The 14,355-nt window shown below is 34.2% G+C and overlaps 1 long non-coding RNA gene across 2 annotated transcripts in view; it reads right to left on the reverse strand.

Annotated features, from left to right (window-relative positions):
- LOC149795791 (uncharacterized) overlaps positions 1 to 14,355 on the reverse strand; it is a 242,575-nt gene that overhangs the window by 20,173 nt on the left and 208,047 nt on the right. The window contains exon 2 of one of the 2 annotated variants that reach the window (XR_016422411.1): positions 1,796 to 1,906. The exons of the other annotated variant lie outside the window; for it this stretch is intronic. This is a non-coding gene — a long non-coding RNA (uncharacterized LOC149795791). The remainder of the gene's footprint in view (positions 1 to 1,795; positions 1,907 to 14,355) is intronic. 2 annotated transcript variants of the gene reach the window in all.

Consider the following 14,355-nt stretch of genomic DNA (forward strand, 5'->3'; position numbering starts at 1 on the left):
TTGGAGTTAATGTTAACTTTAGCCTCACATATTTTGGCGCAGACATGATAATGTGAATAGTTATTATTTAAGGTAAGTTTTGACATTATGAAATAAATATTGATATTTTAACTTGTCCGTTATAATTCAGTTTTATAATTTGTAAGCATACAGACTTTCCGACTTTAAACTAACTTAGCCATGGGCATTTTGTGATTTCAAATTGCCGCGTTTTCTGACTCCAAACAGTCGGCTTGACGAAGATTGTTTTCATGCCTGTCACCAATTTCAAAATGACGGGGTGAGTATTTTTAATAATATAACTCTTGCGATTTATATCACAGTTGTGTTTGCAAATAAAAGGCACTCATCTCTAATGATTAGCCACGTGGAAGTCTAGAGCTAAAAATCAGCATGTATAATCTATTGTTTATGTGTTTATTATATGACACTGATGCATACTTACTGTTTGGCAAATAATGAAATGGATAAAAACAAATCTTTGCAACTTTGCTATGTCAAACATTACTTAGATGCATGTCACCAATTCAAGGTGAAAATTGGGTGACCTGGAAGAGGATGCAGAGGTCTGAATGGACACAACTCTCCCCAGAAAAAAAGAAAAGAGTGAATTCATTAATCTTTCACTATATAATGAGGGATTCAGTTTTAACTTGATCTCTTGCTGGGTGGATACGTAAAGCTGAATGATCGATTGATCTTTAGAGGAAAGTGTAGATACATAGAAATGTCACGATATATTGAAACATGATTAAAATTAGGTTCAAATGGTTTTGTTCTGGGCTGTTTTATTTTTAGGTTTAAGTTTTTTTTTATCTAAACGTCTCTCTCTCTATCTCTCTCCTAAAAGTCTAGTCATTTCCAAAACCATTGCATACCTGTCCATTATCTGTCTAATTTTGTACATGTGTATGTTTGTCTTTGCTCGCCTAACTATAAGTGGATTATCTTGCTTTTTTCCTGATTTACATTTATATCTAAATGTACTATTTTTGAATAACTCTAGTTATCGACATATGGTTTTCAGGTGCAAGCAAAGATAACTTGTAAACATGAAGTTCTACGTTTGTTGGGGAGGGGCATGCAATAGTCTCGTTTTGGGGGGATAGGAGGCTAGAAATGGCTATTTTTCCCAATAGCAAATGTTTATAAATGCAGAGTTCCCAATTTTAGCAATTTATGCACGAACACTATGTTTCCAGGTTGTCAAATTTATCATTATAATAGATAGGATACACTATAAAAATTAATTATGGTTTCATCCTGGAAGAATTACAACAAAGTGTTGTCCAGATATTGTTCTACATGTATTGAATCCACATGTTCCTTCGCCTCGAAATATATCTTTACCAGTTACACGCAATAACAGCATAACAATAGTTATTTAAAGAACAATCAGTTATTGTTATAACGTATTTGTCTCTTTTAAAAAAGTGTAATAAAAAATTATATCTAGTGTTTAGTTTTAACATTTTATTTTTGCTGTCTCGAGAAAAAAGTGTAAAAGATTCCTTGTTCACCACAGGTACATAATTTGCTTTCTATCATTAAGTGATGTTGTACTGTGCTCTTCAAATATCATAAGAGTGTGATGTTTGCAGTTTGGGATCCAAGTAAATGACCACTATATGAAGACAGGGGATGTTTCTTTTAATAGAGTTTGTATTATTTTTATAGCAAGAAATGTTGAAGTGAAAAGTCATGATCAATTAATTATAGAATACTGGTATATCATACAATAGGGAATATATGTTAAAACCCTTCAGTTTCAGAGCTGAAGTTCAGTAAGCTTTACCTTTCGTGAGTTTAGCTGAGTAAAGTTGGTATGTCCCAGTTATCTATTTGGCTGCCAAGCATGTACAACTTGCTTATTTCTGTCAGTTAGGGTTTGCATCGATAACATAACCTGGATGATGATAATAATGTATACGTACAATTTTATGAGAAATATATGCACATTTGAATGAGTGATAAGAGAATGTTTGCTCTAATCGGTACATTTTGGTTGAGTTTAATAGAATCGACAGCACCTGCAACAATGCTAAGTGGAGGAAGTGTTACATGTTTTAACTATTTTGATGTGAAGGCTTATGTGCAGCAGAAAATAATCATGTCAGGTATTACTTAAATGCATGGGTAAGCATGGGATCAAGCAATTTTTGTTATTATATATTTCCTTAATTTTTCTACATTTTTATTGAAATCTTATGCATTAGTTCTAAGTTCTAAGTTTGAATGCACCAAGACTATCTTGTTTAAGTTGGACACTAACTCTGATGCTACATTTAAAACACACCAAAATAGATTATGTTGTATTTTTTGGAAATAGTTACATTTTAATTAAATTACTGGAATTTTTAGTGCAAGTGTCCTTTCCAGAATTGGCAAAATCATACCTATTTTCGTAGACATCCTATGCTTAAGCCAACATTCTGACTTGATAAACATTTAAAGTTCTGTTTAGGCTTTAATGCTGCTTTCTGTTGAATACAAGTAGCACTCTTCACTAGTTAGCATATCTTGAGGACAAATGAAAACACAAATATTGATGATTTTCTTTAGGGCTGCATTAAAATGCAAATAACAGTTTCTTGGCTCAGTTACTGGTAATCTAGTAACACCTTTATGGTCTCTGATACGAGATGCAAAACTATGACCCCAGGGGTTTTCCTGATGCATACATTATTAGTCACTGTCACATTTTTCATTGAAGGCCTCTTTTCAGGATTTTTGGAGTCAAACTAATTGGGTGATTTTGCAAAATTTCTCACTATTTCAGTGCCTATAGGGATTCTTGTTTATAGCTGTACTGATCATAGAGTAGATCTTATGGGACTGAGTGATGTTCGTCATATGTCTGTCTGTTGGCACAAGTTATCACTGCTTGGAATATTACCATGAAACGATACACACACGTTCACCCCAAGGTCTAGTTGGTAATAAACGAAAATGGTGCTCCTGGGATGTCCCATATGGCAACCACAACAACCATCTTGAACATATTATCGTTACTTCTAGATGAATAGTCTTAATCAGCATGGAATTTTATTTAAAGGCTTTAGATAACGTCTAGTTGATCTTAACTGAAAATGGTGCAAATCGAACAAACAGTATAACCATCACATCACCGATTTTCAGAATATTGTTATTGCTACTTCACCTGAACGAAAGTCATAATGACATGGGGTTTTCACAAGAAGACTTCTTGTGATATCTAGTTGGTCCAAAATAAAAATTGTGGAGATTTAACCTTAAACCTGGCTGCCATGGTGGCCATCTTTAAATCTAATTTTCTCAACACTTGAATGGATGGCTGTTTCAACATGGGGTTTTCACTAATATGCTTCTTATGATATCTAGCTGGTCCTAAATGGAAATGGTGCTGATATTACTTCAAATATGGCCACTGTGGCAGCAAATTTTATACTCTTGTTATCTCTCAAGTGTAGTAGAGATAGTTTCAGTACAGTTAAATGGAAAGAAGAGATTTTTCTTTGATTCCTGGAAATTCGTTATGGTTAGTAGAGTGTCAGTCTCTTTGATGACTCTTGCTGAGTTTGGAACAACCCTTCCATCATTTTGAAATCATGCTAATATAATCAATTAGTGACTAGCAAATATGACCAATCAAGCAGGTATGCGTTTCAAGATTAAATAATGTGTGTTGACTATATTTTCACTTTTAAACCTGTTGCTACTAAAGTTAAGCTGTGGGTGAATATTGAGGTAAACACTTGTCACACTTCCAGAGCTATTTACTATTATTATTTCACTGTAGTTGCTGGAAAATATTTCACAAACATGTGAATTTCCGTTCAAGGTATCTATTTTATGGGCTGTCTTGTTCCTTGAAGATGTAATTTGGCTGCATTCCATTCCATTAAAGTCCACAATGCTTGAGAATGCTCTTTGGCATACAAATCGGCATCTGTAGGATGAGTGAAGTCAATTTATACCCCAGTTCTATTCGATTATTAGACCTTTTACCTATATCACTGAAGTGCTCGAGAAGGCTGTATGGCACTAAATTTAAGCATCTGTATAGTGAGCAAGGTCAAGCATGCGCGTATGATGACATGATGAACTGTTGAGAAGTAAAATAAAATGATGCATCTGTGACGTATGATCATTCTAAACAACAGATGGAAATGTTCTAATATAAATGATTTGGTTGACTTTGGTTATTTACAGCACAGAAACTCCGGCTAGTTATTGCCGATGCAATTGGAGTAAAGTGCCTAACCAAAGGACACCATGGTAGAAAAACCAGAACCTGTTTCCTTGCCAGTCTGACACAATAACCTTGTACTAGCCCTTGCAGCTCTTGCCTCAGTCAGTCACCTCTTATGACGTGTTTGATGATGTATTGGGTATACTCTACATCTCTGAGCACACAAAGGGGAAGGGGGCCTATTAGAATTGAAAATATGCCAGTTTGTGAAAAGTATGGTTTGGTTGGGGATAGGCCAGCTGATTAAAGGATCAGCTATGCTATAAACAACCAAATACATACTTTTCAAAGTTCTTCAAACTGTATGTTATACATTCCAGCTGTCAGTGTCAGGATGATGAATAACGGAAAATGGCTAAAATTTCGGACAGGTCACTTTTGTAATGATTTACATATGTCAGGGTAAACACGTTTGCACTAAATAACCGGGTCAGTGTGATAGGCAACTTGCTGTCTTTCAAAATTGTTTTCAGATCATATTACGTATTAGGAAACTAAAATGATTAGAAAACAGAAATATCTGTATCATGCATCCTAAGAAAATTAAGTAATACACATTACAATATTGGTCAAAAGAGGCCTAAGTATACTGTACACACATTTTAGTAAAAAACAAATGTTGCTTTTCCTGACTCAGGTCATGCTTTGGACCGTCACAAATGCATGTTTTGCAAGTTGACTATAACAGTGCATGATATTTTGTTACATCTTATTGACAATTGGTCTGACTTAACGGAGACACATTGACTGCCTACTGAAATTGTTTTGTTTCAGTTCGCAGGTCTGCGGGGATATAAAAGAGCAGTTCAGCAGCCCTGGTTGGTGTAAATTTCATTTTATTTTATTTTTTCGCAAGGGTCAGTGTTTTTGTAGACGATATGGAATATTTAATGGTGTCTTTCCTTCCTATTGCTCATTTCATTCCTTTGACAATCTGTCCCAGTTTCATTTATGTACATTCATTTCCTTAATTATAGAATCTTGTAGGTAGCTTGAAATTGATGGCCTGGTTAGATTTTCAGGTTACACATCCAAACAGTTTTAAAGCCCCTGATTGTCTATCCCACCCACTTTCACAAGATCGTCTGTTATCACCATTGGGTTTCATTCAGATTAGGTAGGTATGCAGTTGATATTGGTAAGACTTGGACTGGGTTTGATCATCAGCTCTCTGCATTATTAGTTGGTGAAGTAATAGCTACTCAGTGTCTGACCCACCCATTTTTGTTTCTCAACAGTAACTCTTATAATTATTACAATTTGATCACACCCAACTTGGTATACATCTTTATACCAATCAGACTTGTAAAAAAAAACCTAGTGTCACAGTTTTAACTCGTCATTCATTATTTTATAGTAGTTATTTACACCTGTTTTTTACCCAATATTATATTTAAGTCAGTTGTGATATTGATCATTGTATCAAGTAGGTTAAAATGACCAGAGTATAGTGTTTGTTGTTCATAATTTAGCTTTATATAATCTAATTTGCAGCAAGCGATCTCTGATAGAACTCTTTCCATGATGGCCTTTGAAAAAGTGTATAGGAGTGGGTTGGGGGCATCAGTTTCTCGAATTTGATTGTTCCAGCAGTTGGATAAGTAGATGAGTACCTGTCCAATGTTGCACTATGTTAGTGTAGGACATTCCCTAAGCACCATTAACCATGGAATGCACCCACCTAAATATGTCAGAGCAACCATTTACCCGGAACCCCTGTTATCTTTTGTTTTATATAACCTTTAAAAGGTTGCAATACTACGTTTTATCTTTTATCTTGTTTACGTGGATTTTTGGGGTTTTCTTTTACAGGTTTGGCTAAGTAATTTTATTTTATTTATTTATGCAATTCAGTGTTATTCCTTTAGAATATACTTTTTAAATTGGCACCATGTATCCAGTATTGTGCTCACAAGCCCTAAACCAGTGTGACCCCGCTATAGCACGCTTCATTATGAAATGAATTCGGATATAAAACGGTTGCGGCGTGTCTCCCGAAATTGTATATACATGTATTTTTTATTGCACACAAAATAATTCTTTCTTAAAAATACGAAGAAAAAACGCAAAAAGTTTATTATCATTTTGGGGAAGAGATCGCACATGAATAATACAAGAAGATCGTAGCCTGGCTCCTAAAATGTTGTGTATTTTTCCCGTACACGAAAAAATAGTTTTCTCTTCTTAAAAGTGCGAAAAATAAAGTGTAAAAAATATATGCTAAGATAGCGTAGGGCTTCGCCAATGTCGCAAACTGCAATTTTATTTTCCTTATTGGCGGCAAAATATATCATCTGGCAATTTCTGTATTGGCGATATTGTTGGCAGTTTAAACTTGTATATACAAAAATTGGTTTGGAGTGGAGACATGCAGATGCCCCATGAAAGGAAACCGTGAACTTGATATGAAATGCGCTGAAATTTATATACTATTACATAAATAATATCTTTGTCCATATTGACAAACCATCTTAACAGTGCATTGTTATTTCATAATCCGCTTATGTTGACATCGAGCATACGTACAGGATGCTGTGAAATATCCGCTTTTTGTAGTCGATATTTCTGTGGCGGAGATCAGCAGGACGATACATTATCCTGAATCTATCTTTTGTCGGATTTTCGGTCGCTTGCTATTAATTAAAATATTTACATAGACTGACATTTGTGTGTGGATGGTAAGTAAAATTCCTCTTCTTTCAACTCAGACACCTCTGTCTGAGTGGGTTAGAGTCTCGCCTTGGCCAATGTGGGTATGTCAGAAAGCTTGCCAGTAGCTTCTCGTGGGTCGGTGGTTCTTTTCGGGTTTTCCCGGGTTATTCCTCCTCCATTTATAGTGGCCGCCATTTATAGCCTATATTGTAGTGAAAAATGGCGTTAAACCGGATAACAACAGCAACAAATTCTCTCCACTCAGAATTATATCCTACAGAACACCCACATTTTCTGTACTAATCCATGTCATCAGACCAGAACACATTCGCCTCTAACGTCCGTTGATAACAACACAGAAATTGTTACAACCATATATATCTTATTTCGGAACATATATAGAATACAATACATGTTTGGACTTTTTAACACAGTTTAATTTTCATGCTTGCTTACATCAAAATTTCAAGAAGTTAAGAAACAAACTTTGTCCAAGGTATTTCTTTGCGAAATGAATGATTGGTAAGGTTTATAAAAACAACAGGAAAAAGAAACTTAATAAAATTTTTAAAAATGTATTATTCCTTTTGATTAACATTTTTTGTGGAAAGACAATACACTTTACACAGATTTTGGGGCACGTCAAGCACTTTTTAAAATGAAATTAGTAGATGGACGGGTACTTCTAGATTTTAAAATTGAAGCTTGTTTGAAGAAGAATTAAATTTGTTTTGTTGTTATGGAATTTCGTATAATTGTATTGTGTAATTTGTATGCTGCGGACGAAATCATCATCTAGACAGTATTGCAGAAACATCGAAAGATATCAATAATATATTAAACATCTATCAAAACTCATTTGCTATTTCTTAAAATGCATTCCTTGAGCTTTTCGGTCATAGAAAATCGAAGTCATTTATATAAACTTGTCGTCAAGGCGTTGTTTATGTAGCTGTTAATATTTGCTTGTCTGGCCCTCAACTTTCTAACTGTCGGAGAAATTTTCATGAAACTTTGCTCATGTATATATAATGACCAGTCATAGTCTGTGTGTTATGTGCCATAGTCAGCCGACCATGTAGGTCAAGGTGAAGGGAAAATGTTACTCTGTAACTTGTGTCTTTGTCCAGAATTCAACGTTTGTACACCTGCCAACACATATGTTTTAATCGTAAGGTGTACTTAAAATACACCTAAATTAATAACTTATGGAATAATAGCCAAAACCTGTGAAAATACTATTGTTGTATTTAAATATAAATATTGGCTTGTCTAGGTTTGATTCAGATCACACCGGAGTTGGTCAAGGAAACAGACTAGCTGTAAATGATGTATCTTAGAGACTTGAATCAAACAAATGCCCATAACCAGCAAAACTTTTGGATATACTGTATAGCATATTTTGTATGCTGTCAATTGAGTGAAAACATGATAATATTGGAGGAGACAACCATCCACTTAACAAATGCAAACACTTGAAAAAAGTTATGGGAAACAATACTCAAATACTTTGTCGAGCATAAAAAGGGCCAGAAATGCTGAAAACTGCGATTACTGGATATCAAGATGTGTCAGTATGAGCATTGATCATGGATGGAAAAATGACTACTGCTACACGTACTACAAGAATGAAAAATAAAAACACACAAAGATCATATCAAGTTGATCCATCAAGAAGTCATTGACTGCCATGTGGTTTGTAGATGCAGTTTATGAAACGGCACTGAATGTCATTTAGGCTGAATTGTTTAAGGTAATATTGTTTTCCCTTCAATGGACCATACTTCTCAACTTTTCAAATGCATGTTTCCACATTGGCAAGGCAGTACATATTACTTTGTTGCACCTTACTAACACTTGGTCTAACTTGCAGAAAATATCGGCTGCCTTACTGAGGCTGATTTAGGATTGGCATGTCTGCTTTTCTACCACTGAAAATATTTTAATGAAACTATTATATATCATAACTAGATGGTGTGTTGGGTGCCATAGCCATGTCACCTGCCTCAAGGGCAAGTTCACTGCAATGTAAATGTAATTCTGGGACGGATAAATTATGTCTGAAATATAACTCGGTAGCTACTAAATATGTTTTAATGAAACATTTTCCAGTTGTGCATCATCTATAAATGGTATGTCATATACCTTAGCCATAAGCTCTACCTCAAGGTAAAGACCAAATACAACTCTGAATTGTATTCTTGTCCACACTATAACTTTGAACTACTTCTGATATTGTAATAAAACATTTAACCTGTTATATATTATGACTAGACTCTGTGTTACCGTTGCCATGAGTCCTGCTTCATGGTCATGGTTACTGCAAGGCAAAATATAAACCAATGACCTGTCTTCATATGTTGATGTGTAGATATAACTGTTAAATCAGTGCAGTAATTTGAATGAAATTTTAGCTTGTTATATAACAATTGTCTTGACATTGTCTTATGTATACTGTCATATCGATCTTCCTTTCAAGGTCAAGGTCACGACAAAGAATAATGTAAGCCAGTTGCTAGTTTCCAGGCTGTCACTTTTAAACCCTACAGATATTCAAATGAACTTTACCCAGGTTCATACCCTATCATACCAGAGCCAAATCCCTCGCTCGAAGTTCAAAACTGGGAAAAAAATTCACAAAGTTCTATTCTTGTTGTAATCTTATTTTACGTTGTAGGGGTTCCGAGTGGCCGAGTGGTCTAAAGCGCTCGTAGAGAGTGATAGTGTTCAAGACTTGTGATGTTTGTTGTATTTCCCACCGCTGTTAATCGATTACATAACAATCACAAATATGTCGTCTATTCAAGTTGGTGTGACCGGGTTACACACTTTGCTTAAGGAGTTCATCCCTGTATGTCATTTTTGAATGAAGCCGTCGAATTTTGTCTCTGGGTAAATGGTTCCGTTTCTGGATGAGATAATTGTTTCTTTTCTTTTCATTAATTTTTAGATATGCAATGCACATGTTTATATTTTTCATATTTTCACTCTGCCCAGTCAAAATCGTCTTTACGCTCGATATTACAACTGAGCACTAATAATTTTAAGATATAGAACTTTACTAACAATTGACGAAAAAGCAACTAAAACGAGACAAGTTTAGCTGCTCCTACTATAATGATGGTCATGTTGACATGGGGTTTTAACCGAAAGACTTCAGATAATGTCTAGTTGGTCCATGATAACAAACCTGGTTGTGGATGTTGAAGGTTCAATAATCTACTTATGCTGTTTAGCTTCACTAGGAAATATTAGTTCGACCAAATAACTTTTACTATATTTACGATGTATTGATCCTATTTACATTTGCAAATTAATTTTATGCAGAATTTGTATTAAGTGTATTCCAATAGAGTTGATAGAGGGCACACTATGACAAAGGGGAGGTTGAATGACAGTAATATGTGCAAGTGAGGGCAAAAGGGAGTATCTATCTGATTTTCTTATTTGATTCGAATGAACTTTTTCAGAATAGTGATTATGTACATGTATAATTGTTCGATGATTTTTGGAAGGCTTCTGAATTTTAGCTTTACTGGTCATATAACAGAAGATATTGTCGGATGGCCTGTTGTCCATCGTCCATCTGTGAGCACAAGTTTATTATCGTTACTCGTTACTCCTAAACTACTTGGAGGATTGATATGAAACTTGACACAGAACCATCTTGAAAATCTTTTTATTGCTTCTTCTCTTAAATGGATAATAATATCAGCATGGATGTTTTAACAGAAGACTTTTGATGATGGCTAGTAGGTCTCAAATGAAAATGATGCCGATCTGACTTTCAGTATGGCCACCAACATAGTCATCTTAATAATCTTATATCCACTCCTTCTGAATTAATGGCCATATCAACATGGGGTTTTTATTCAAAGGATTATTACGATATATTATTGATCCTAAATGAAAATGGTGCCAATCGTATACCAGTATGGCTGACGTTTACATCCATCTTGGAATACTGTTAGCTACTCCTACTGTAATGATGGCCATGTCGACATGGGGTTTTCACCAAAAGGCTTCAGATGTTGTCTAGTTGGTCCATGGTAACAAGTTTGAGCCCAATTATGCAATCACGTCAACTAGTTTGAACATTATGCTATTGCTCAAGAATATCAGCAATGGTTTCAACACGTATTAATTAAAAAATAAACAAATGCTCTTATATCGATGTCCTGAAAATTAGTTTCGTCCAGTATAGCATCAATTCATTCGAGAGACTCTTGTTTACTTTTTGAATAGTCATTTATTTAGGAATCCCCAAAACTGCGCGGTGTGTTGCAGTGGTATTGACCACCTTATGCTTAAAATTAACTGTGACAGAAGTGAACACCTATTAGACATTATGCTACAAAATTCATTATAACATTTAGACCATTGTATACCACACACAAAACTGTACTGAAGCCATGTTTTTTAGTTGTATCACTCCTTCCTCGAGTTACAGAATATTATTCAAATGTATCGTAAGTTAACCTTGTATTCTAATTATCTTGTCAGTCAGGTTAATGATCTCAGACCTACATGAGCCTCTTAGCTCTTATGCAGTTCATAAAAGTAGGTACCCATGAACATTTTATTTTTCTCTATAACAGATAAATTAAATGAATTCATAGTGTCATATTGTTTCCTTAAAATTGAGCTTTTGATGTGGTTCTGGATTTGTTGTGCGTTGTCAGTCATCAGTTGCCTATTGCGTACCTTGAGCAGAAATTTGTATGGTACATCCTCGCCATTCCCATTTTTAGCTCACCTTTTGATAAGGTTCACATGTATGGTTGTGGAAGAAATAGTATGCTGAGTAAACGAATCTTAACTTTAATGTGTGCTCTTTTGTATTGCTTTCTTGAAAAACAGTATGTAATAACATTTGCGTAAGACCCATATAAGTACATAGGAAAACGATGCAAAATAATGTTTGTGTGTATCCACCTATCTATCTGATCATCTACATACATTGTCACTGATGTAATTCACTCTATATGGAAGTAATGTTCACTTTAATTTTAGTCAAAATTGTTCGATTTAATTTAATTGGATCACAAATTAGAGGTAATTAATCAATGATAACCAATTACAAGCCTTTTAATCTAAGATCAGGACTCACTTATGTACTTCGATTGGAGGATAATGCCACCTAATGGAATATAAATCTAAGCTTAAAATGATAGTTAAACCAGTCCTCATGTGACATCATATGCCAGGTTTTTGAGCTTCATTTTAATTAGTACTTCGGTTTATCTGGAAATTCATTAACAAGTAAATATTTAATTCGAATTAGATATAGATGTTTTCATACTGAGGTTGATTGCATATGGGTACATATAATATCTATATTTATATGCAATAAGTTTATAACGTTAGGTTATTCAAAGTTTTCCTTGATTATCACATGAAGCAAGGTTAATGATATATTAGGTGTAGCACTTGAATTTGTAACAGATTATGGCATGTTCCTGATCATTGTGAATGGAGTAAGATGTGCAATTAGAAATAATATTAAATGTGAAGTCAGTCCATTTCATTATGGGAAGAAATTGTTTTAAAACATTAGGTGACCAGTATTAGTCCATACTTTGCATGTACAACATGGATTATATCCATGTTACACTTAGTTATAAAAACAAATAACAAGTAGACGAAATTTAAACTCAACAATTCATAGGTTGTATAAGGTTATTTTCTTTATTTCGTCCTCGAAAACTAAATCATCAACCACGAGATTTTATATCGTAATGTCGCGCTTAGCTCCCATGTTCATATATTAATTGTTAATTGATGTCGAGCATAAGTTTCAATTAAATAAGTTAAACAATATTTAAACAAATGTGATAATGAATGTGATATAATAAGTTCATATCATTTGATCGTTATATTCTGTCAGTCAGAAAATATAATAGTTAAGGGTAGTAGTTAGGTTTGTTCATGTCAAAAGCTGGAGAAAAACAACATCATGTAGGAAATTATAGTCAGTATGGTGCTTATAGTTTCAAAAAAATTTCTTTGCAAACTCCGGATTGGAAAGCTTAGTAAGTTTCTTCCATACCTTGAATATTAATTTAACGATTCAAGCAGATAGAAATCTTATCACATTAGTGGCTATATTTTGAGATAAATATTGTTTCATGTAACGATAATCGAGATATAATAACAATGATTCACAATTAGTTGGCTCTAACAATATTGAATGATGCATACTTTCAAACATATATTGAGGAGAAATATACAACAGATCTTATGGTATGCTAAGTTCTTAATATGAGAAACAGCCTCATTGCAAGATGACCTGCACCAAACATAAATGCTTGAAAATGTCTACGCTTTCAAAAGAAGAAAATTCAAAGGAATACGGAAACATTCCTTTGATAACTGGATAATGATGACTTATAGAAAAAGATAACATTTCTCTTTGCTCTGTCAAATAGTATATTAATCACTTTATTGTATAACCATCGAATATTGTTTCAATACGTTCATACACTTAACCCGATTTGAGATTTCCTCTTCACAGAAGATATTCAAAATTCTGAATTCGGTACCAAAAGCTTAGTATATTGTTTTCAGACCATCATTCCTCTATCCCACACATTTGTAAGACATACATATTCAGAAAAATATTTCCTAATGTGTATCTATGGTTTAGTGCTAAATTTAGATATATTGTATCCAATCACTCTTCTTCTCTCTGGCCTACCCATAGCTATATAACATAATGATAAACAGGATGCATGCATATCATCCTGTCGAAATACATAAATAGTAGCAATCGCCTGCAAACATTCACATAAAATCGTCCGAGTTAGTTGCGAATCGTTCAAGTGCAATACCCTATTTGTTTCCAAGAATAAAACAATAAACTCGAGAGTGATTTGTCGATATTGTTCAGTGCAAACGGTTCAACATAACTCTTCATAGATATTTACCTTTCGCGACAAAGAATTACATATATACTGGGTTTCAATACTTCGAATTAATCAAAGTATGACTGGATAGCATAGTGTGTGAAAAGTATTTGCACACACTAAAGTTATGACATTTGTTTAATTTTATCTTCATTCTCTCCAATCATCGTGTCCATATTATAATATTTCATACATATTCATTCCCATTTGCGAACATTGCATAACTTTACTTCTAAAAAGTAAGAATATCCGATGCGTATGCTCAGTAAGTAATCTTATGACAGGTCAGGAGCACCCTCACACTATCAAATCTCTATCTCTCTCTTTCTCTCTCTTTATGTATATCATTCTTTTTCGATTTTTCTCTCTCGCTCTCTGTCGCTTTCTCTCTCTCTCTCTCTCTCTCTCTCTCTCTCTGGTTTCTCACCCAGCCGGTAATGTTGTGTTAAGATTGACATTATGAAGGTATTTCAAGTGCAATATCTCCTAAGTTTGCCTTTTTGTGCTTTGCCACATTTCATTAAAGTAATCGGACATTTTGAATACTCATTTATCTAATGTTATATT

This window comes from Sinohyriopsis cumingii, chromosome 7 (assembly GCF_028554795.1).
Source record: "Sinohyriopsis cumingii isolate HCF-2022 chromosome 7, ASM2855479v2, whole genome shotgun sequence".
In the NCBI taxonomy this organism is placed as follows: domain Eukaryota; kingdom Metazoa; phylum Mollusca; class Bivalvia; order Unionida; family Unionidae; genus Sinohyriopsis; species Sinohyriopsis cumingii.